The sequence below is a fragment of the Triticum aestivum genome, chromosome 6B (assembly GCF_018294505.1).
Source record: "Triticum aestivum cultivar Chinese Spring chromosome 6B, IWGSC CS RefSeq v2.1, whole genome shotgun sequence".
Lineage (NCBI taxonomy): Eukaryota > Viridiplantae > Streptophyta > Magnoliopsida > Poales > Poaceae > Triticum > Triticum aestivum.
Genome location: NC_057810.1, coordinates 585,396,951 through 585,421,225, shown reverse-complemented (window position 1 = coordinate 585,421,225; position 24,275 = coordinate 585,396,951).

Here is a 24,275-nt window from a genome sequence, read left to right as displayed (position 1 = left end):
GGTTCGGCAATTACCCTCTTCATTTTTGATATCTGATGCACAAGAACAATATTCGAGTGAAAAAACATGGTATGATGACAGATGGAATATGTATTGATAATGGATGGGCATGGCATCTCAACATATATGATGAGTAAACTAAGCAGATGGCGGTGCAACAAAGTAGAAGAAATGCAAGAAAACATATGCAAGATACGCGCAATCAATAAAACCTTGCCAAATTATAACAGGCACCTTGATGGGTGAACATGACATGCCATCTGCCTTTGACTCCTCGAGGTTAGAATAGTCATTAGGATCATATTCTGAACAAGAATCTACATGTGGGGAGCATATGAGTTTCATTGCATCTAGAATGGCACTCAATGCCTTGGTGCCAATTTTGTAAGTCATTTCAGTGTTCCACAATATTCTTCTGATGCGCAGATTCTGATATTCACTGTAATTGCGTATAATATCTGAGAACCATGAAAACATAAATAGTTGTGAGATTATCTTTGTAATGCAGATGATATTCTAATATAGGGGCACCCCTATAAACACTTGTGTGCTATCACTGTATTCTGATGAGAGAGCTCATGTGTGCTGTAATATGGTGCGTGCATTTATATAATCTGGCACAAGTACACAAAAAAATAGGCTCCATAAGTAAGGATAGTTGGTAGATGATAGGTTCATAATATACTGTATAGAGAGTTTATTGTCAAACCATGATAACAAGAGCACACAACAACTAGGCAGATCATAGTATACATAACAGGGGTACACCATAACCATGATATATAAATCGGGAAAGTGGAACTGGCTTGAAAATACGGTGTTGTATTGCCGCTAGTAATTGAAAGCCTATCGATCACCTACAGGCCAACTCTATCAGCTGTTGACTGGAGATGTCCCTGCGCCCCTTCCTGACAAGGAACATACTATACTTACTAAATACAGAATAAACAAAGAGGAACATGTTAAAGAACAGAAGAGGAAGCATATTCTTGAGGTTCCGCTTCATTGCATACAATGTTGATTGCCCACTCATGATGAATCACATCGCCCAAAGAAATGCAATTCCATGTTGTCTCTCTATATGTGGCAAATTTGAACAAGAGTCATTAGGATCATATTCTGAACAAGACTCAACAAGTGGGGAGCGTATGAGTTTCATTGCATCCAGAATGGTACTCAATGCCTTGGTGCCAATTTTGTAAGTCATTGCAGTGTTTAGCTTCAAGAGTGGACTGCTGCTACTGCAACACAAAGCAGCTACACAGATCATAGTGTAGATATAACGGGAAAACCTTAAGCATCAGAGTTGTCACGCCCAATATGCGATACTATCCTAAAGAGACTCGAAGGTCCCACCAAGGATAGAACCGCATATTGAAACGCTTTTGCAAGGTGGATATCATTACATCAACATTACATAATAGATGGGGATACATACAAGGCATACAAAGGCCGCAAGAATGCATCAATACATCATACATAAGATCAACATTCGACTACAGATGAAACACAAATAGAAACTCAAACGACATCCACCCTGCTAGCCCAGGCTGCCGACCTGGAACCTATCCCCTGATCGAAGAAGAAGTAGAAGAAGAACTCCAAAACAAGCAAGCATCGCTCTCGCGTCATGATCATCGCATAACCTGTACCTGCAACTGTTGTTGTAGTAATCTATGAGCCACGAGGACTCAGCAATCCCATTACCATGGGTATCAAGACTAGCAAAGCTTAAAGGGAAAGGAAGGGGTAAAGTGGTGAGGTTGCAACAGCGACTAAGCATATATGGTGGCTAACATACGCAAATAAGAGCGAGAAGAGAGCAAACGGAACGGTCGTGAAGCTAGCAATGATCAAGAAGTGATCCTGAACTCCTACTTACGTCAAACATAACCCAAAACCGTGTTCACTTCTTGGACTCCGCCGAAAAGATACCATCACGGCTACACACACGGTTGATGCGTTTTAGTTCGGATCTGGTGTCAAGTTATCTACAACCGGACATTAACAAATTCCCCTCTACCCATAACCGCGGGCACGACTTTCGAAAGTTTAAACCCTGCAGGGGTGTCCCAACTTAGCCCATGATAAGCTCTCGCGATCAACGAAGGATATACCTTCTCCCAGGAAGACCCGATCAGACTCGGAATCCCGGTTTACAAGACATTTCGACAATGGTAAAACAAGACCAGCAAGACCGCCTGGATGTGCCGACAAATCCCGATAGGAGCTGCACATATCTCGTTCTCAGGGCACACCGGATAAGCGAAGCGTACAGGAACCGACGTAATCCAAGTTGCCAAGGAATGGTCCCGCACGGTGCTCTAGTTTGGATCAACACTCGGAGGAGCACTGGCCCGGGGGGGGGGGGGTAAATAAAGATGACCCTCGGGCTCCGGAAACCCAAGGGAAAAAGGGCTAGGTGAGGCAAATGGTAAAACCAAGGTTGGGCCTTGCTGGAGGAGTTTTATTCAAAGCGAACTGTCAAGGGGGTCCCATAAATCACCCAACCGCGTAAGGAATGCAAAATCCGGGAACATAACACCGGTATGACGGAAACTAGGGCGGCAAGAGTGGAACAAAACACCAGGCATAAGGTCGAGCCTTCCACCCTTTACCAAGTATAAATGCATTAATAATAAAAGAGATATTGTGATATCCCAACATAATCCTATCCATCATGGAGCAATCTTCAACTTCACCTGCAACTAACAACGCTATAAGAGGGGCTGAGCAAAAGCGGTGACATAGCCAAACAATGGTTTGCTAGGAAGGGTGTAAAGGTTAGAGGCTGACATGGCAATTTGGGAGGCTTGAAGAACAAGTGATAGGTAGCGCAACAAAGCGATAGAACGAAGCAACTAGCATAGCAATGATAGTAGTGAGATCCAAGGTAGCGGTCATCTTGCCTGAAATCCCGCAAGGAAGAAGAACGAGTCCATGAAGAAGACGAACGGGAGTAGTCGAACGAATCCTCACAATCGCAACATTACTGGAACTAAGAAGCAACACCGGAAAGAAACAAACAACATGGTAAATGCACAAGCATAAACATGGCATGATGCACAAACAAGTATAATGCATGTCCGGTTTAAAGAGGCATGGCATGGCAAAGTGCAACAAACGGTACTACAAGTTAAGTGGAGCTCAATATGCAACGAGTTGCACATTGACGAAACACCACAACAATTATTTAGTTCATCTCGGTTTAAGCTACCAAAAAATATTAAATGTTGTCAAACATGGCAAGAGGTGAGGCATAATAAAACTACCTATCTAAGCAAGTTTAAATGAGGCTGGAAACATCAAACAACAATTCCGGAAAATCCCCATATGCAAATTATGAATTTGGTACTGTTCTGCCCTAAACCATATTTTAAGCTTGTTAAACAAGAAAATAAAGTGCACCATGTTAAACTAGGCATTTTTCCACCCCATTTACATATAAAGAACATTTAATTCCGAGCTACGGTTATTTAGTTATGAAATAAAGCATTTTAGCATGGAATTTGAGCAAATTTAAACAAACAACATTTTAAACATTTTAAACATGGATGAAAATGGCATATTATGAAAGTACATGAAAAACTGAGCATCTTACATATATAGTTTATTTAATTCTGATGCATGTTCAGTGAATTATTAAATGCATGAACATGAGGGTTTTTCTGTAAAACTATTAATTCACTGGATAATGGCTAAAACCGCAGACATGAAAAAAAAACACTATATGGGCCGAAACTAGCTGGGCCAAAGTGCACAAGAGAGGGGGCGGGGTCTGCTCACCCTGGGCCAAGGCCCGGTTCGGAGGAGGAGGCAGGCCGGAAGGGGGGGCACTGGGCCTGGCGCAACCCACGCGCTGGCGCTGGCGATTGGCGCGGCCAACGCGGCAGGGCGACGGGAGGATCGTGCGGCCGCTCGGAGCAGCGGTCAACGCACGCACGCGCAGGCAAGAGGAAGCAAGGGAGGTCGATGCAGTCCTGCGCGGGTGCTGAAGAGGATCCGGCGACATGAGGACTTGACGGGGGGAGCCGGTCTAGCGAGGAAGCCCGGGACGACTCGTTCTGGCCAGAGCCGAGGCGTGGACGAGTTAGGATGGAACTTCAGGTTCGGGCGGCCATGGCGGGGAGGCGCTCCGGTGAGGCAGGGGACGACCGGAGGTCGGGGATGGACTGGTCCACCTGTTTCCCAGTCGGATCCGGCGAAGGCTTGAGGTCCAGGAATCATGGCATCAGCGGGAGCTCCTGGGGTTATCCATGGCAGAGAGGGAGAGAGGTTAGAGAGGAAGAAGCGCGACAGGGAAGGAAAAAGGAGCGGGACAAGGCCGGCGGCATGACCTCCTGCTGCTGCTGCAGCCGGCGGCGTGGCTTGGAGTAGATCGGGCGTGGAAGGAGAGGAGCAGCCGGATCAGGATGGAGGGATTGGGTGGATCTGAAAACGAGGAAGGGAGGTGGTCGGCTGCGTCTGGTTGGGGATGGATCCCGAGGTGGGATTTGGTGGGGAGTGCGGCGGCGGGTGAAGGGACAAAGTCCCTAGATTTTAGGGTTAGGACTATTTATATAGTAGGTGGTAGGTATGAGTGGCATTTGGATCATCGGATCGCGATCGGATGATCGAGAATAAAAGGTTAGGGGAGTCCAATGGAGAAACGCAGATATTTTACGAATGCTTGGGGGTGATCTGAATCCATTGGTCATGACCTTGCGGTTCGGGTTCGGGACAATTTTTGGACATGCACAAGAGGGGTCTATGCACTGTGGAGAAAGATTAAGTGGCCAGACAAGAGGGACTCGAACAACCCGGTTGGTCTCGGAACGGTCAACGAAGGCAAGGGATTTGATGAGCTCAGAAAAGAGAGAGAAGAGAGCGGTCCTGTTGATTTGAGAGAAGGTCAACCGAGACACGGAAGAAGCGACAACTATGAGGGGATGCAAGTTTTCGAAAATAAATGCGGATGCAATGCTCATGATGCAATGATGAAATGCATGACAAGCGAATAAAACACACATCAATCACGAAGAACATGGAAGGCGTGTGGAGCGTCGGTCTCGGGGCGTTACAATCAGAGTAAAATCAGCAAAGTGGAACTTGCTGGAATATATGTGCTAGTATTGCCGGTACGGCTAGAAAGGCTTCGGATACCAGCTCTCTTCAAGTAAAGATGCGATACTGTTAATATCAGTGTAACTCTCAAAGGCGACACAGCTCCCCGCATTTCCTTGCTATTCATATAGGATTCAAGTGGACAGGCCAGTACAAATCCTATTCCTATGTTTACAAAATCCTACGAACCAAAGAGGCTCAAAGTGTCCATCACAACCGACAGTATAGACCTCTACACTGCAAATGTCCCTGCTCATCTTCAGTACAAGGAACATACTGTACTACTATCATACTCCCTCCGTTCCAAAATATAAGTCTTGGTAGAGATTTCCACTATGGATCACATATAGATGTATCCAGATACATTTTAGAGTGTAGATTCACTCATTTTGCTCCATATGTGGTCCATGGTGGGATCTATACAAAGACTTGTATTTAGGAACAGAGAGAGTACATATTAAAGAAGAACGGAAGAGGAACATGGTAAAGAAGAGCAAGCAGATTTTGGATAATAAAATGTTGGTTGTGCAGTGCCCACACATGATGAACCAGAGCGCATTAAGAATGCAACTCCCAGCCGTCTCTCGACCATTTCAGGTGGTTGGATGAAGATCCTACGTCTCCTAACCCTTCTTCTTCCTCGTCTCTGGTTCTTCCCATACAGAACACCACATGGGCCGCCGGCCGGAACACCGCCCCCCACCGCCTGTGTTCCTCCGCCACCCCCACCCCATCCCCACCCACGTCGAGTTTTCTTTGTTCGGCGAGGCCCCACAACAACCCGAGCCCCTTCGTTCGCACCGGTGAACTCCAGCCAGCTCTGAAAAATTGACTGGCCCAATTTTGAAATTTAGTCTACTGTGATTTAACAAGTGTGGAATATAAAAGGGGAAAACCATAAGCATTGGGAGTATAGTGTTGAGCGTGCCATGGCGGATCTAAAGGTGCAAACCGGACAAAGGCAACTTCGCAACCAAGACAAGAAATCAGAGTAAAGCAGTGGCGTTCTAGTTTCTTGCTGCGATAATTAAGTTGAGCAGATACGAAAGAGTACCGCCTCTGGTGCGGCACCGTGTATGCATTTGCTGAGAATTTGACGGTGTTTTGGTAGCGATGGCTGTCGGCGGCGTGGAAGCAAATCTAGGAGGGTAGACGGTGGCGGCGGGGCGCGATGGACGAGACGGTTGTAGGAGCGGCACCGACAAGGTGGACGATGGCGGGGATGAAGCGAGAGGACAGGATGCAAGGATCACTGTCCGAAGCCGTGGATGAGAGAGGTCAATCTCTTGTAATGGACAACGGCGTCGGGGTATCAGCTCCGGCATGGTGGAGGAGGATGGCGGTGGATGGGGTGGCGGACGACGGCGGACGGAGGAGGATGGGGTGGAGAGGGTGTTTTGGCGCCCACAGAGTACGAATGGGGAAAAGGGAGGTAGAGAAGAAGGGGGGAACCATGTATTCAGGGCGCACTTGTCTCAAATGCGAGGAAATTCACAAATTTAGCCCATGTTTCAAATTTCCTACATCACAGCAATATTATTCAGTTGGGGATAGGACGGTAATCTCGCATACACCGGATATTTGCCGATGAGAGTTTGTTTTTGCCGCCCGCCATGTATGAATATGAATCGGGGAGGGAGTCGATTTCGGCCGAGGACACACTGTGTTTTGGCGCCCATCGTGTATGAATCCGGGTGAGAGGCGGTTACATCACGTTTGGGTGAAATTACAAACCTACCCCTATCGAAACCTATAGATATCCCGCTGATAGGCTTTGCGTGGCAGGGATAGGCAGTAGTAATTTCCATCTCACAGATTTTGGTTTCGGGCGGTTACTGCGACTTTCCCCGCTTCGTTCAAACTTTGCAGAGTGCACATTTACCGTGCCATCAATTCAAATCCCGTTTGTATTCTATTTTTTCGGGTGGGGTCCATTTTCAATTGGAACTAAATTCTATATACATCATTTTTATATATACTTTCAAAAGCACAACACCATTTATACATAAATATGGTTTACAAATGGCATGATCTCAGATTCATAAGGTTGTATCCATCAATTTGGATTTTCAAATATTTGAAACCACTTTATGTTGAAATCCAATGTATGCATTCCTCGCTAACTGTCTCCAATTAATGTGTGTTTCATGCGGGTTTTTTTTACTTCTCAAACATGTATAATGTGTTTCACACACGCAACATATAGTGTAATCCCGTTTAGACATTAATTGCATATAAACCATGCATTGTTTGTAATTAAAGAATCTATGGATCACCAATATTGATAAACTATATAACATTACACGTGTGCCCAAATTCAAATGAATATGCATGTTTGATACACCAATTTGTGTTATGATATTATCGATGTCGTGATCTCCAGTTTAAATATTTGAATCTCCTTTAATCCAAATATTCGTCTCATATAGCTATCACTCATGCTTATATAGGACTATCTCTCTGGACCTATACGCGTTCATCGTCTCTCAGGTATCTCTCGTGCTACCTGTATGTCGACAATGATCTTTTATCTTCGTAACACACTGACGGTACTCTCTCCCTCGACCTTCATCACTCTATCTCTCTCTAAGTATATCTCGCTCCCTGCTATGTGTCTCTAACTATGATTCTCCATGTGGAATCTCTTTCTATCACACAAACACAAAACTTTGTCTCTCGCGGTCTCATTTCTCTCTACTATTCCCATGTGTGCCACTCGCACACCCCTCATACAGAGATGTCTTTCGCTCCTTAGATATGAGAACCTACGACTCTTCCTCTTAAATATCTCTTTCTCACACACAAACACAAACTCTGTCTCTCCGGGTCTCATATTTCTCCATTGTTCTCTTGTATGTCGCTCACACACACTCTTTTCCTAGAGATATCTTGCGTTCCCTCATATGTCTCTCTAACTATCACTCTCCTTGTGAAATATCTTTTTCTCTCGAAGACACAAAACTCCGTCTCTCGGGATCTCATTTCTCTCTGATATCTGTTTGTATGTGAATCACATGCACCCTCTCTCTATCTCTCTCACACCCACACACATAACTCAGCCTTCTGATCCACTCGACTCCTATCTCTAATGCACACTAGCTAGCATCTTGATCTTTCTATTTATCTGTTTCTCCATCAACCTTCTTTCTCGCCCTCACTCTTGATTCCTACCACGCACACTACATATGTTTCTCTCTACATGCAGTCAAGTGCCCTTTCTCACACACATATAAAACTTCACCCTCTGAACCACCCGGCGGTCATCTCCAACACCCAAACTAGTGGATGTCCCTCTAGCTAGCATCTCCATCTCTGTATCTATCTGTAGTTTCTCAACATTTCTTTCTCGCACGGAGTCTTGCTTCCTATCACCCACACTATATATGTCTCTCCATACATATGCATTTATAGGTTGATCTCTTTTGCACAATCATTGTGCCTCACTCCCTCTGCTCGCCATAGATGCATGCTCCAGACCACGCCACTATCTCCTAAAGACAAAAACACATGCTCAATTGTCGGCCCTTCTTCCGTGCATTCTCGCATGCATGCATATTGTCATAGCGATCCGTATCTCCCATGTCGTTGATCTTATGACTTATGTCTTCTTTCTTTTATCTCGATCATGCGCGCGCACACACACACACATCCCACGTATACATGTATACCTCTCACACATGCACGTTCAAGGTCTCTATGTCTCCATATGTAGTTAATTACCCTCAATCCTAACACCACATCGAATAGTTCTCCTCTTGTGTGCACATAACTTCCGCCTGGATGGGTAAAACACACACTCACACTTAACAATCTTCTTCTAGCTACCCCGCCCCCGCCTCTCACTCTTCCACTATATCCCCGAAACCAATAAGACCATCCCTTTGTTTAATTCCCGCCTACATGCACCATCGATATATAGTAGTCTTCCTCGGTGTCTCTTGAACAAACACGTTCTCTCGATGTCGACTCCTCTCACGCGCACACACCTTCTCTTCCCTCTCTACGGGAATTTTCTCTCTCGCACCCCATCGCTGGTGGCCTGTGCCATACACATCACCTCTCTATGATGAAGCCATGCACACTTAAATTACATCCGCCACCGAGGACCCCGCGATACACACACACACACACACACGCACGCACACCCACCCACCCACACACACACAGACACACTAAGACTCCATCTTTCTCTCTCTCTCTCACACACACACACAAACACACACACGCACGCACGCACACCCACCCACCCACACACACACACTAAGACTCCATCTTTCTCTCTCACACACACACACAAACACACACACACACACACGCATGCACGCACACACACCCACCCACCCACCCACCCCCCCACACACTAAGACTCCATCTCTCTATCTCTCTCTCTCTCACACACACGCAGTAAGACTCCATCTCTCTCTCTCTCTCTCTCACACACACACACCCCACACACACACTAAGACTCCATCACACACACACATGCTCTCGGTGGAGCATTTGTTCCTACCACCCTTCATCCAACCTTACCCGTATGATAAACAATCACCTTAATTTACTTGCATAACATGGACAAATTCCACTTTACTTTAGTAGTCAGCAAACTTATCATCTGTACCCTTATAAAAAACGAGTTGGCGATGATGGTGTGCCTTCCATCTTGTAATACAGACCGTTTGTTCTATATCTGACGGATAGAAAGCAAACTATGATAATTTTACAAAAGATACCCGCACCTCTCTCCACATCCTTTTCTCCCACAACCTCATTGCTCAGCAATTAAAAAAGGAAGTCTCTAGAACAATCTAGCATGGTGGCCGCTGCCGCCTGACGGCGCTGTCCATCCCCATGCCTCCGCCCATTCCGACCACCAGTCACCACCAGGCTCCGCTCCTCCTCACCTTATCTCTCATCTTTCATTTTTTCGATGACATTCTCGAGATACCAGTTTTCCGATAAAATTCTCGAGATATCATTAGTTTTTACACATGGGATTACTCCTGCATGGGTCAATCACAACAGGTGTTTTGTAAAAAAATGCATATAGATGTTCCTTGCAATGCACGAGCATCTTGCTTGTAATTATATAACGCAAATCACGAGCAGGAAGTGACATTTTTTTACACAACCACGTTAACATGGCCACGTAAATCACTAGCTAAAGTAAATACCATTATACTTATATCCCGATGCAAAAGGTTGAGTACATGTCTGAAGAGTAGAGTCGCACACACGCACTCTGTCTCTCAGAATCTCTCTCACACACACACCAGTTACATGACGCCCACTTAAGCAGACACGTATGTTACAATTTGTGCACACGTGGGTACACATGATGCTGCACATTTATTTAAGCCGGAAGGCGAACCCAAACAGTAGCTGCATTCATTCCCTCCCGCCGCCTCTTGTCTGGTCGCCGTCACCAGTAGCCATGGCCCGGCCGAAGGTAACAACATACGCCATACTCCCGCCGGAGCGGCGCTTTAATATGGAAATTTTAGTGGTCATGCATGCATCTTTTTGTGCTAGCGCTCCTATATAAGGGTTGACCGGTCGCTTCCAACGGACGTGCTCGGGCGGTGGAAGAGGAAGGAGAAGGGAAGCGGGCTGTGGAATAACGTTTTTTACCACAATTTCTTAGGAAACTGAGTGCAATAATTGAGTAGTCTTGTAAACTACCAGTACTACACCTGAAACGGTTCAAAACCTATACTCCCTTGTCACCACGCCCTTCCCGCGTGAAACGGTCAGCGTCGCCCTGGAGCGTCAGTGCCGCATTAATGCCCGGCTAGAGCGGAGGCGACCTCTCACTAGCGTCGGCTTTGAAGTGGCACGACGGTCGAGAGAGCGCCGCTTCCCGGTGCACATGAATGGTCCGCGTCGAGACTGGCCATAGGCCCTGTTTGGATCCATGGGTTAGAGTTAGTATGAGCTAGTTGGGGCTCAAATAGCCCTAAAGTATCCAAGCATGATGGTTTAAATTGGAGCAAGTTGCACCGAACCCACCAAAAAAACTATCCCACCCAAGAGGTGCTAACTGGAGATAGTTCTCATTGGGACCACTGAAAAATCACTTTTCTCTCTCCATCAAGTGCATTTATTGTGAACGTAACCCTGTCACCCAAACACCTCTTTGGCTACAGTTAGTTCAAGGTTAGTCATGAGTTATTCTAACCTCTAGGTAAGTTAAAGTATCCAACATGAGCAATATAGGATATGCAAGTTGCTCAAGGCATACAGTCAAATTCATACGTGAAAGGATTTTTTTCTTTCTGAAAACGGAACGTGAAAGGAATTTTTTTAGAATGCTCTTGGCATGTCGCTAACATGTGATGAGTTAACCGACCTCAATAGATGGCAAAAACGCGAGCCCGCCGCACTTTGAGAGAGACGAGGAGGGAGAAGCGATACATGCTGCTGGATTACTAGAGATAGGTGTCGCATAGAAGCCAAGAAATATGGTGATAGCGTGGGTTAGCCATGTACTAGTATGATGTAACTACACTGGGCTGCCATGTTTCGTACTCTTCCAGTCCATCGTGGAGATGATTGGTTGATTTTATATCGCTGAATAATATTAAATATTATGAGTGCATACGCTCCACCATGAGGTTCCTTGCTCCTTATCGGTCGTCGGGAATCTATGTTCTTCCACTCTATTTTTTTACGTGAGCTTTGTTCACCCTTTTGCCCACACGCGAGACATCTAGCATCAAGGTGCACGTGTTATGCAAGGATCATTCCATCTATATGAAGAACACGTGGGACTAGAACTACGAGACAGACATGTACCCAGGACTGGATGTACGAACCTGAGTAATGTAGCGCAGTAAGTGAAGTAGAAAGGCACAAATGGTATGAACATGCGTGGCATATAGGGTGTGTTTGGTTGCGTTCTCGTCTCCGCATAGTTGTTCCCTCTTCATGCATGCTCAACTCAACACCCCTCTTCATACATGCTTCTAGTGTACTCATGCACCCTCCATACACTCTACCAAACACCCAAAAGTAGGCCGAGAAGGGAACTCTTGGGCGGCATTTGTCTCTTACTACGTACTACCACTAAATGTTGTACGTGCAATGCATGGTGATGTTATGGAGTACGTGCCTAAGTACTCTACTACTACCACTGTTCAAGAAATCTTCTGATTCACCGATTAATCTTCCATTTTATCGCTAATCGGGGGGTGACTGATAAGATTATGCCTTATCTTTGCCGTTTATCTTTTGGACCGATTTATCGTTCTGACAAGCGATTTATCGGGAATCTACCGATAAATCAGACCTATTCATAATACGATGTTTGTAAAAATTATGTTTATTTATGTTCTGTGGACCTTGTTACGGAATATGTACTATTGTCCTATTTTGTTTGCCATTATACAAGGATTCAAAGGCTAGAAATCAAGGTAACACTTCTCGCAAATATTGTTTTGGTGTTGAATATAGTGTATTTTAGTGTTGGGAACCTGAGATTTGCAAAAAAATATCCGATTAATAGTCGACCGATAAAATTGATTAATCGGCCGATTTCCGATTAATCTCTAATTCCTAGCTGACCGAGACGATAACGATAAGAGATATCCTCAACATTGACTACTACTATATCAGTTGGAGGCACATATTAACTTTTATATTTGTTTATGTGTATGTCCTGAGACCTTCCAACTAGAATTGTCTTTCTCTCTAGGTTGCACTTTGTATCGTTCATACCACTAAGTACTACTACGTGTGGTCTCTGACCCAGAAGTGTAAGAAGTGGAGACGCTCTACCACGCTATTTTTTTTTGCGCTGGGCTCTACCACGCTGTTCATGTCCCACTCCTTTCGCTGACGTGTGGGACATCCAACACGTGCTATGTTTGGCACTCTTCGTCATAAGAGTTGAAACGCTAGCATTCATAAAAAATAAAAAATAATTATAAATCAGCAGTGATACTATTTTTTTTTTGAGAACCAATCAGCAGTGATACTATACCACACGGTTTCCTTGCTCCTTGATATCGGAAAGAATACTTCCGTTCGCCAACATGTGGGACGTCGACCACCCTGGTCCACTTGCCATGCACGTAGAACTCTAAGGGAGATTCACCCCGGTCGTTGTGCCACACTAACAATGACTAATGAGCCGTCAAATCGCAGGCCCACTTCCCAATTTGAAGTTGCTCGGACGAAGGAACCATCGTGACTTCGTTGAATTCCGCTTCTTGAAGAAAACTACTATACCAGCAGTACTGCTAGCTACAATAGTTACTCCAACAAAGGCCTCCTTTCGTTCATAGGATAGGAATTTTATAGGAATATGAAAATCATAGGAAGTGAGATGACATGCATCTCAATTCCTGTAGAGAAAGAGATGCCATTTGATGCATAGGATATGAATTTTTTCCATTTAGTGTAGGCTAATGTACTGGTAATTTGCTCTAAAACCTACAGTAGTAACTAGTAGTACTGGTACATGCTCGTACTCAGACATAGACACACACACTAACTACTAGTACTACTACTTCTCACATGTTGGCCAGACGTCGTTGTTCTCCTTCCCGGCTTTGTCGGCGACACCCCACCGTGCTTGGATCTCCACCAACCTCTCCGCAGCAGCGCGTGCGTCCCTTTCTTTCTTGCGGCGGTGGGCCTCTCTTTTCTTGAGTGCTTTCTGACTTTTCTGCTCCCTCTGTGCGGCTTTGGCCGCCTCTTGCTCTACCGCCCATTCGGCCTTGGCACCTTCAAATTCCTCCCACATAGTTGTGAGGTCACGAGCGGCGATGAACTCGGCACGGCGGGATGCCATCGCTTCCCTAACATTTTGTGTGCGGTATGGGCGGCGAGGAACTTGGCACGGCGGGATGCCATCGCTGCCTTACCGGTTAGTGTACAGCACGGTGGCATGAACGACGCTTGGTGAGAGCTCTGCGGTGGAGTGGCCGGATAACCGTATAGTTCATTGGTTTGTCAAGAGCTCAAGGACAGAAGACGAAGGCAATTTGGATTCCCCTTCAATCCTGGTCATTTATTACTGAGTAAAATGCATTGGCGGTCATTGAACTTGTCTTGATAGCTCACTTTGATCATTGTATACGAGATATGGTGATAATACGGCCACCGACTCAGCGTATAGCTCCGTATTTGTGTTGTTGACCAGTCAAACAATCCGCATGCGCCTCATCAGCTCGTGTTCTTTATCTATCTACGCGGGCCTACCTGTCAATGGAGAAAGAAATACTGTAAAAACCAAAATTATGCGTATGTGGGGAATCAAACCACGGACTCATTGCTGCAATGCACCCTCATCAGCCAAATGAAAATGAAATACTTCGCGTCATACACTCACGCTCACGCTGTCAAACCATGCTAACGCACACATGTCGCCCTCTAAATCAAAGTCCTGCTCATGGCGCGACGCAAACTACGAGCCCATCACCTGCGCGACCTGACGGTGTCTGACATTACTGTTTAGACGTTTGATGGAGGCCTACGCAAACGCCGAGCATGTATTCACCTGGCTCAACACCAACGGTCATACTCGGAGCGCCTTGCTCATGTATATCGTCCATCACAACGAAAATCTATAAAACATCCTAGCTAGAGAGGGTACTATGGTAGTATGGTACGGAGTATGTACTATCGTGAGCAACCAATCTTAGTGCCACTACACACGAGTATGTGTCTAATCAATTCATCCATTATTCGTAAGTTATGCATGGTTGTGTGGTGTCTATGGTGGTCTCGAAGGCTAGCTGACGACAAGAGCGGTTGTCAATACGTGCCGCATATGCTTCAAAGGCTCGTCATCCATGAGTTCACACTTTACCACCACGCTAGCGTCTGACTGCCCTGGCCTACCGAAACCCCTTCCATCCCTAGCGTGCGCTTCCCGCCTGAAACGGTCACCGTCTCTCCAGAACGTCAATGCCGCATTCACCGGACTTAACTGCAGGTGCAATTGCTGTGTCACTGACATGCGGGCCAGATTCCTATTGGGCCCACATGTCAGTAACCCAACACATCTGCAGTTAACTCACTCAAGCAGCATCCGCATTCACACCCGACGAACCTACTCCGGCGCTAGTTGTCCATCCGTCTGCCGCGGCTCATTGCCATTCGCCCGCTATATTAACTTGAGCCCCAGCTCCCAGCCATAGCCAAAGACCCACACTTATTCTCCTCCGGTCCCTTCCTTCTGTCGGCACCACTCCAACCATGGCCTCCTGGTGCTCCGAAGCTCTCTTGGACGTACTGTCGCAGGAGCCGCCGAGGGACATTGGCGGCTCCACTCCGGGCGTGCTCCAAAGCTCTCTTCGACGTGCTGTCGCAGGAGCAAACGAAGGAGATCGCCGGCACCCCCCCGGCCGCCCTCTGCCGCCATGACCACGAAGCCGGCATGAGTGCGTGAGCGTAGCCGACAGCGAGGAAGAGTAGTACACGGTAGGTCGCCACCGCTACTCCACTCAGTCGACGCCAAGCTTGGTGGGGTAAACATCGGCAGCCGATTAGCTGCTTGACTGCGATGTGGAGGCGGAAATATTCAGAACCTTGTGCTCCCGAGGAGGAGGTTATCAAGGCGGATGAGGAGGAGGCAAAGGCAATGGACGGCTTTCTCGGGTTCATGGCCGGACATGGTGGTCGGGCACCGGCGATCGTTTAGATTTTGTTTACAATAGGTTTTAGTATGATTTGTGCGAAATATGTAATTAATTTCGTCCAGTTTGTAGGAAAATTTTCGAAATGTAATGAATTTCATCCGGTTCATTTGAAATTTCCTTTGTTTGCACGAATTTCGTCCGGTTAGTTCATATAGTTGTCGAAAGGTATGCGGGCAGCATCGGATGGCATCCATCGGTGTCCTCGGACAGATGCCGGTGTAAATTTGTGGGCCAGCACTGGAGATGCCCTAACTATCATGCTATAATCGCTAACAATGCTCCATTATTTGGCAGGGAACAGTTATCCCTTGATCAAAATCAGATCCGCGGTGTTTCGCACTCCTCCCGCGTAAGAGTGTAAACTCTTGCTTACATAAAAATGGAGCAAGTGGATGGCACTGTAGCACGTCATATCACTCAAACTAGCCCGCCTAGCGAGCGGAAAGCACCGCCCTCGTCATTTTGTTCTGGATTTCTATCGATCGATCGCACAAAAATGTTATGCTTCGAAAGTTCTAAAGGAAAAGGCGACACACTAACGACTCGTACGTGTCGCACCCCCGGGAGTCCGACTCGCACGCCGCTCACCAGAGGGGACACGCGTTGTCTTGCAATTTCACTGACATGTGGGACTGTAATTGAATAAACAGTTGATAGCCGAAATCTAATCGCTCGGCGGGCGTCGGCTGAGAAGAGAGAAACGGGGGAGGGAGAAGAGATCGCCCGCCCGCCGCGCACGGACTCCAAGAAATATATGGTGATAATGTGAGGTGGGCCATGCTGGAGTCCGGACCGCTTCCGAAGCCTGCTCTGACCGCCCTGGCCCCTCAAGACGCCAGATGCCCGCCGCATGCATGGATAGCAAGTACTAAAAAACTGGGCTATAAGCCCGCTTATGTGGAAGAGAGAGAGGCATTGACAAAGTCAAGGAGTGGGCTCTGCAAGAGCCCGTCTCTACACGTGCTCCTAGGTATAAAAATAATTCTAAAAAAGGCATAAAAAACAATTGTGTCTAAAAAAAGAAAGGTAAAAAATATTTGAGAGGAAATAGATAGAGAGAAAGTGAGAAGAAGTTGTAACCTTATAGCCAACCTTATAGTCAACAATATGGTAGCATTACATGAGGAAGGAGGGAGTGGTGGACATGCCAATTTCACTGGGCTGCCGTGTTTCACACTCCTCCGTCGTAATAGTGTAGACAATAGCTTTCATCAAAAATTAACAATGAATACTCGTTGCTCGTCCTCTATATCGGAAAGAATACTTTCATTCACCGACATGTGGGACGTCGACCATCCTGGTCCACCTGCCATGCACAAAATTATCCTGGTCTACCCCGGTCATATTGCAGGCCCAACCTTTCCCACTGTAAGTTGTTCGGACGAAGGAACCATCATGACTTCGTTGAATTCCGCTTCTTCAAGAAAACTTATTGTACCCGCATTACTGCTACCACACGCGAAGACTGGATGACACTATGCCACGTCATATCACTAAAACCCACTAGGCCAAACTAGCCCGCCTAGGTCATCTATTTTGGAACGGAGGGAGTACGTCTCTGCACTGCTATGATTTTTGGTTGTACGTCTCTATACTTTTGCTATGATTTTCCTATCCTATGAAAAAAATGAGGCCTACAATTTTAGGAGCTAGGGCTATTGGTCGATCAACGACGAATAAGTATAAGCGTACCACGAGCTCATCAGCCCAAACATTTCTCTTTGGTGAGTGTTTTGCAAGTACTATAGCTCGCACAGTAGCTAGCATACTAACACCAAGAATCATCAAACAAGCCCTGCTGATATGATAAACAGTTCAAACTTACATCTAAGCATGCCATATATTACATCAAAAGCTGGTGAGGATACATCTATTTCCATAACTCGGAGAGGGTTCGCAAGATTCACTATCAAACAAAAGTAGCAAGTACCGCCCACACAAGACAATGCACTAGCCCTAAGATGTTTTGCTAACACGCATCGTTCTAGTAATTAAACACAGGGCAATGCAAACTACCCTGAAGGATTAGCGTGACCAACTATTTCTTGTCATCGATCTCTCGGGCAATGACCACAGCACGGACAGTGGCATGGGAATCGATCTCTGGGGCGATGTCCACAGGACTGACCGCGACATCAGAATCGATCTCTGGGGCGATATCCACATGATGGACAGCGGCATCGGAATCGATCTCCGGGCGATGCCAACAGGATGGGCCGCGACATCGGAATCATCAAGGACGTCCACCGGCACCTGCACAACCCTAACATATTAGCAAGCACATTGCAAATAATCAAAAACCACAACTATGGTAATAAGCCATTATTTTTTACCTTGTGCAGCTCACTGGGGGATCTCATCCCTCCGGGGGCCATCTCCTCCTCCTCGATGGGGGCCATCACCTTACCATGGGAATACTTCTTCTCAACAGCGACTATCTCCTCAAACTCGACCTTGAGCCTCACATAGGTGGCCATCAGAGTTTCCGAGGTAGGCACGGTGGGGCCCTTGCTGTTCTTCCAACTTTCTTTGAGGAGTTCGTCCACCAACGTCGTCAACTCTTTGGCCAGTGCTTGTTTCTTGGAGTTCTTCGTCTCCATGGGTTGGCCGGCCAACATGGTCAACTCGTTGGTTGGTGCCCGCTTCTTGGAGATCGCTGTCTCCAGTGGGTTGTCCGCCGGCAACTCTTTGCCTAGTGCTCCAGGATCCATCAATGAACTGACAAACAAAAAGGAATCTAAAGGAAACCACAATCGCAATGAAAACGGGAAAAGAATAGGATGTGAGAATCGGTCGGTGCTTCGCAAAAAGAAGATTCTTGGAATGAAAATATAGCAGCATAACTGATTCTCCCACCTTTACTTCGTCGGCATAGAAGAAAAATGGCAGAAGTGAGTAGCCTGGAGTGAGGTTTTCTTCAAGAAAGGGAAGAAGGGGCTTCAACGAGCATTCCAGTGAAATGATGGTTGCTTCGTCCAGTCCAACTTGGAGGCCACCTTACCACTGCTGGTGAAGGTGTGGGTTTTGTGACATGACAGGTCATGACAGCCACACCAGGGTGACAGGTGAGTCTCGACTGTAGCACCTCACTGTGATTTGGTGGATGGCACGTGGGCCCGGATGCTTTGAGACTAGCCACTGTGGGGAGTAACATACACTAGTATAGTCTAGGGATATGTGTATGTTAGGGCATGTTTGGTTTGTGACTAAGGGCCTGTTTGGTTTGTGACTAACTTTGCCAAAGATTGCCACACCTAAAGTTAGGAAAGTTTTACCAACTTAGGTGAGTGTTTGGTTCAAGCCACATCTTAGCACTACAAAAAAAGACACATCCGTGACATTTTGGGCCGAACGAATTTTTTTTCTGTCATACATATGACACTTCTATGACGATAATTTGACAAAACCCAGTATCATCATAGATGTGGTGGGCTCCTACTTCTATGACAAAAAATCATGACAGAAAATGGGCTTTTCGTCCTGGGCGGGCCAGAGACGCAGCTGCATGACATTCTTTGGGCCGTCCATGACGGAAAAAATTGTGGTAGAAGCGAGGGCGAGGAAGATTTCGGGGAGTTCCCGGTTACGGTGGGTGGTCGGGGGCCGAGCAATGTGCGTTTCTCTCGTACACGTACGCGCGTGTGTGCGAGGCGTTGGATCTAACTGAACCCGAGCGACGCGTTGGGCTCTAACTGAACCCAAGCGATTGCACTGCAGGCTACGCGTTACTGAACCTGAGCGATCGATCGATGGCTGTTAACTGAACCCGATCGAGCGATTCCTTCGCTACTGCTGCTAACTGAAGCCGATCGATTGGATGAACAGTGAGTGTTGTGCGGGGGGGGGGGGGGGTTGGATGAAAAGTGAGTGGTGGCGTTGCCTCTGGATGAACAGGACCCCGTGGTGTGGATGGCTGGATGAATAGGACGACCCCGTGGAGGGATGGATGAACAGTAGATGGTGGAGGGGTGCCCGTGGAGGGGTGGTTGAACCGTAGCAGGTGGAGTAGCGCACGGTGGAGGCCGGATGAACAGGAGCCCGTTGAGGCTGGAGGAGGTCGACGGTAGCCCGTGGAGGCTGGAGGAGGTCGACGGTGGAGATGAACAGTATCCCATAGAGTCCTGTTTTGCGGTATGCCACACCCCTCCCGATGAACAGGACCCCCGTTTCGACCGTAGCGCTCCAACACAAGTCCGTTTCATCCGTTTTGCGGTATGCCATACCCCTCCTGATCAACAGGACCCCCGTTTCGACCGTAGGAGGTCCGTTTCCTCCGTTTTGCGGTATGCCAGACCCCTCCCGATGAACAGGATCCCATTTCGAATGTGGCCAGTCGAACACAAGGCCATTTCCTCTGTTCTGCGGTACGCCAGGCCTCGTTTCCACCGCCTATTCCATCCAAGCCCTCCCGATGAACACGATGACGCATTCCTTTCCGACCCAGCCGGTTGGCTCCCACGCGTTCCGTTGCCTCCCGATGAACACGACGCATCCCGTTGCCTCCCCATGAACATGACGCATTCCGTTGCCTCCCCATGAACACGATGACGACGCTGTTTCTTCGTTCCGACCCATCCTTGTACACGAGCCCTGGCCGTACGTATGCGCGAGTAGGCGTTTGAGACCCCACCCATATGTACACATACGTGGCCGTATTTTCTTTCTTGCACCCTGGCCATTGTACGTATGTGTACGTGCTACGTGCGCGCCTCTACTACGACACGTGCGCGCCTCTACATCGACCAGTATATATGTACGTACATGTTCGTGACCAGAATGCCAACGCTATGTATGCTTCGACCAGGTGGGTCCCGACTGTCAGGAAATTCCTTGCGTGCGAAGATGTAGATGGTGGGTCCCAGCAGTCAGGGGGGCAAATCGTTTTTTTTTTGCCCGTGTGCACTTCCTTGCGTGCGAAGGTGTAGCTAGTGGGTCCCAGCAGTCAGGGGGGAAACATTTTTTTCACGAAATACGGTGGCCCATCCGGTGGGTCCCTGCTGTCAGGTGGAGGAATCATTATTTTTTGCGTAATAAGGAGGCACTTCCTTGCTATGACCGTGGACCCAGCTGCCATCCTCTCCACGTACAGTCCACGTCCGATGGAAGTCGTTCCTTAACCACGTTGACCACGCCGTGCCGAGAGCACCATGGCGGTGGACGACAGCGAGGCCTAGGAAGGGGACGAAGCGGAGCCGGGGAAGACCCGGCAGTGGATGTCCAAGCGGAGAGGAGTATGAGGGTTCACTCGTTCGGCTGCGGTGTGAGGCTGCCGTCGCCGCAGGGCCTGTCCAGCGGTGGGAATAGTAGGGGGCGGTGAGGCCTCCGCGGTAGCACAGTCGGCCACGGGAGGCAGGAGTAGGCGGCTCGACCGGTGCTGCTTTGGGTGGCTGGAGCAAGAAGACCAGAGGTTGAAGAAGCACTACGACCGTTGGATGGACATCGTACGGTCACTAGAGCTAGAATCGTTCATATTGACTAAGTTGACAAAGCCCTCCGTCCCCGTTAACTTAGTAGGGCCACAAGTCAGCCTCCCACCAAGGTGGGTCCCAGCTAGCAGGGGGGTGTTCATTTTTTTGTGTAATAAGGAGGCACTTCCGGTGGGTTCGAGCTGACAGCGGGGGGAACGTTTTTTTCACGAAATACGGTGGCCCGTCTGGTGGGTCCCAGCAGTCAGGGGGGAAATGTTTTTTTTCGCAAAATAAGGTGGCCCGTCCGGTGGGTCCCTGCTTTCAGGTGGAGGACTAATTATTTTGCGCGTAATAAGGAGGCACTTCCTTGCGGCCGCCGTGGACCCAGCTGTAGGCCTCTCCATGTACAGTACTCTTCCGATGGAAGTCGGTCATTGACCACGTTGACCACGCCGCGCCAAGAGCACCAGGGCGGTGGACGACGGTGAGGCCTAGGAAGGGGACGACACGGAGCCGGGGAAGACGCAGCGGTGGAAGCCCGTGCGGAGAGGAGTATGAGGGTTCACTGGTTCGGCTGTGGTGTGAGGCTGCTGTCGCCGCAGAATAACAGGGGGTGTGGGTGAGTGGAGGGATGTCCTGGCCAGCAGTGGGAGTAGTATGGGGGCGGTGAGGCCTCCGCGGCAGCACAGCCGGCCACGGGAGGCAGGAGTAGGCGGCATGACCGGCGCTGCTTTGGGCGGCTGGAGCACGAAGACCAGAGGTTGAAGAAGCACTACGGCCGTTGGATGGACATCGTACGGTCACTGAAGCTAGAATCGTTTATATTGACTAAGTTGACAAAGCCCTTGGTACACTCCAACTTAGTAGGCCCACAGGTCAGCCTCCGAAACGGTGCACCCCAGATGTCAGAGGGAGGAATCATTTTTTGGGCGGCCGAAGCTAAGAATATCCAGATTGAAGAAGAAGCACGACATCCGTTGGATAGATATCCAACAGCCACTGCTGCTAGAACCGTGTGTTGACTATAATAAGTTGACAAAGCCTTGCATATGCGTCAACTTATTTTTTCTAGGGGACACGTCACTTAGTAGGCCCACAAGTGTGTGGCAGAGAACTTATAGCCCATTTGCGATTTGTAAGAATGTACGGCCCATTTTTGAATTCTAATGCAATTTACTACATCCCATTTACAGTTTGTTAAAAGTACAACCCATTTTCTAGCTAGGACAACTATTAATAATTTCAACCAACAGTTGAAGACATAATTCAATAAAATTTCCCACATTTAGATGGGATCCGAAATATTTTTATCCCGAAATTTTAGTCAGATTAAATGTAAATTTGTATTATGTAAAAATCCAACGAAACATTGCCCACGCAACAATTTAAATTTAAGATTTTCAAAATCCATAAATTATATTTTATAAACTAATTTCGTGTTTGGTGGATTTTTTTATAGTTACTACCTAGTTTTTATAATTACATCCCATTTATTATTTTTTAAAGCCCATTTTCTGTTAAGCCTAATGCATCCCTCCTAGGAAACATTTGCAGCCCAGCGGGGCGGAGAATAACAAGTTGACATTGCCTGGGTATTCCTAAAAAACCGTATAGGTGGGCTAGCCATTTTCATCTTGAAAAATTAGTATCTGGGTTGGATATCTGGCCTGGGCTAGACGGGCCATAGCACACCCAGCTAATACCCTGCTCTCCTCCGAACAACAACGAAATCATCGCCAAGAAAAACTATGCAGTGCTCACGCCTCAAAAACACAAATAGTGCTCGAGTTGATTGGTCCCAGCTATCGGCCACACCTTGTGCAATTCTCTCGTTTATATTGACTACATAGGTTGACAATGGTGTGGGACCATGATGTCAGGAAACCAGGAGAAAGCAAAAAAATATAGTTGTACAAAATAAGGAGGCACTTGCGTACTTACGGCTATGGCCCTAGTGGGTCCCTAGTGTCATCCAGTCAAAATAAAGTCATCTCCTAAATCCTCATGTTCGTTGACGATGTTAACAATGCTCAGTGCCATGGCGAGCGCAACAACTCGAAGGACAATTGAGAGGGCCTCGTGGTCCCTACGGATGGTCTAATACAGTGCCCGCTGCTCATTCAGGAAGCCAGGATCATCGGACACCTATGAGCACCTTCGAGAAACTGAGACGGCATGAAATGGTAAGGTCATGCTTGGGAGCTCTGGTTTATTTCAAACCTGTATTAACATACAAGTGTAATTTACTCGTCATCGGAAACAACGCGTAAAATACAGGCGTAATGAAACCGAGGGCCCGAGGTCTGTAAGTAAAACTGGTGGGTTACGCGTGTAATTTGAGAGACCATTGTATATTTTACGAGCACTGCTATATGGACGACATTACCAGACGATACATGCACGACGTGCGTATCATGCCATCCATGGGCAAGGCTGAAACAACAGCTAACGGCTGGATTAGCAATCGTCCGAGTGTCATTCAGCGTTTTTATCGTGTGTGAAGTACTTCCGATATTTTACTAGTCGAAATCGACCAACCAAGCGCTTCACCCGAGACCATCTGCTTTGGTTGGAAAACAATGATCCAATCACGGCCTAATATCATGAGTTGGTCGGAAGATCATATGGTTTCATGTCTAACCTACCCGACTTGTCGTATAGGCTATGAATGAAACAGCATACGATGAACTTCTTAAGCACGGAAACAACATAAGAGGATGATCTTCTTAACAAGCAAATCACTGGCATTAGATCGACATGCAAAACAATACGAAGCATTATTCTCAGGAGGCACGGCGAACAGCTTGTGATGCCGCATGCCACAACATTCCAGGCTCAACTTTGCAATCAAACACAAGCCTGGCATTACATAGACAATATTCAGAACAAACTCTTAACACATGAATATCTCAGCAGAGTAACTATATACTTCTAAACTGAACACAAGAATAGGAAAAAACACTCGACGCTGCTCACAGCAAGGGCGGCCCACTCAAAAATATCAAATGCATGTCTTCTGGCTAACATCAATGAGCAAATTTTGACAAGGTTTTCCAATTCCAATATATTAAACTAACATCTTCTTGCTAACATCAATGATTAAACTTTGACAAGCTTTTCC